A 2,230-nucleotide genomic window follows, 5' to 3' on the forward strand; every position below is an offset into this window, starting at 1 on the left:
GAAATGTAGCTCCAGTCTATATGGCCAACAGCAGTGTATGAATGCTTCTCCCTTATCAATATTTGGTATTTTTCTCTTTAAAAATATCTTTTAAATTTGATGGGCAAAAATTGGTATCTGTTTTAGTTGCATTTTTGATGAATTTTAACATTTATTCATGTATTGGCCATTTGTATTTTCAAAATTTTGTGTATCTTTTACCTATTTTTATTTTATTTACTTAGTAGGCTCCATATTCAACATGGGGTTGAACTCTCTCGAGGGTCACATGCTCTACCCACTGAGCCCCCACCTATCTTTAAAACTGGGCTTTCTACTCACTGAATCATAAGCACTCTATTAAGAATATTAAATTTTTTTCAAGGCTGATATAATTATTTTTCATGATTTGCCAACTGTCATTTTGGAACACAGAAGTTCTCTGTTTTTATGTCATCAAATCTACTGTGCTTTTATTTTTGTGATTGAATCTGTTACTCTTTTACACTTAGAAAATTAGCTCCCATTCCCATATCAAAAGTTTCATAGATACATACAGTATTATTTCTATTTTTTAGACCTAACTCTTGGGATTTTGGTATATGAGAAGAGGGAAAATGTGTTATTTTGATTTTCTAAATAATTAACCATTGGCCTAGCACTTGTTTTATGACCTTATTTCCTGTTCCTTCATGGTGTAATGCCACTTTTATACTAGAGGATATGGGTTTGCTATCTCTATTTTGTTTCATTGATTTGTCTGAATATTCTGGTATCAGTACAAAACTGTTTAGTGATTATTTTAGAGCTTTTTTTTTTTTTTTTTTGGACTACAGTGTGCGTGCACACATGTGCAGGAGGGGTAAAGGGAGAGGGAGAGAGAGAATTTTAAGCAGGCTTCATGCCCAGCATGGAGCCTGCTGCAGGGCTGGGCCTCAGGACGATGAGCTCATGGCCTTAGCCAAAATCAAGATTGAATGCTTAACTAACTGAGCTACCCAGGCGCCCCTCATTCTTTTAAAATATAATATTGACCCAGAAATATGTCCTCCTATATATGGTCAAATGATTTTTGACAAGGGTACCAAAACCATTCAACTGGGAAAAGACAGTCTTTTCAACAAATGGCACTGGGGAAACGGTAGCCACGTGCAAAAGAATGAGGTTAGATCTTACCTTACACCACGTACAAAAATCAGCTTAAAATGGATGAAAGACCTAAGCACAAAAGATGAAACCATAAAATTTTTAGAAGATGGGGAAAGGCTTCATGACATTGGATTTGGCAGTGATTTCTTGACGGGACATCAAAGGCACAGGCAATGAAAGAAAAAATAGACCAATTGGACTTCATCCAAATTAAAAACTTGCACATCAGATTGTAGAAGGGGAAGGGGAACAGATTGTAGAAGCTGAGGGTTTAAATAAACAGAATAACCATAGATAGTAGGGAGGGCTGTGGAGGGAATGAACTGGGTGATGAGATTAGGGAGCAGCCATGTAGGCTGCTATAATAAAAATACCAGACTGGCTGTCCTATAAACAACAGAAATATATTTCTTACATTTCTAGAGGTTGGAAGATTCAGGATCTGTTGAGAGCCCACTTCCCAGCTCACAGATGGCTGTCTTCACATTGCATTCTCACGTGGTGGCAGGGCAAGGGAGCTCTCTGGACCCTGTTTCATAAAGACACTAATCCCATTCATGAGGGCTCCACCATCGGGACCTAGTCACCTCCTAAACGTCCCACTCCAAACACCACTGCATTGGTGATGATATATGAATTTAGGGGGCACACACACATTTAGTCTATAGCAGGGAGTTTTTCAGAAGGGCCACTTTAGGTCACTCTGAGCTGTGACAGTAGGAGAGAGAATGGGCCATGGAAGAAGCTGGCAGGGGGCTCATCTGTAGGCAAAATTCATAGGTTGCGGTATTAAAAGAAACGCTCCCCTCAGAGCTGATAAGTGGAAGAGAGACAAGCACTCAACACTTTGCCACAAGGGGCTTGCGTAGATAGATCCATTCTCCCGCAAATAATGCTGGATTTGGGTGTGAGAAATCAGAGACATGAGCTGTGATACCGCCCTGAGAGTTACTGTGCTTTGAGCAGTCTCCAGCCACGCTTCTGTGTGGCCATCCCTCTCTCTTTGGAAGACTGCTGCCTCTTCCATTTCCTAACCTGACATCTGGTTTAAAAAAATTTTTGTTTAGCAGTTAAAACAAGAAGAAGAAAAAAAAAAAACCCA

The sequence above is a fragment of the Puma concolor genome, chromosome B1 (genome assembly GCF_028749965.1).
Source record: "Puma concolor isolate L17-30 chromosome B1, mPumCon1.1.hap2, whole genome shotgun sequence".
Classification (NCBI taxonomy): Eukaryota; Metazoa; Chordata; class Mammalia; order Carnivora; family Felidae; genus Puma; species Puma concolor.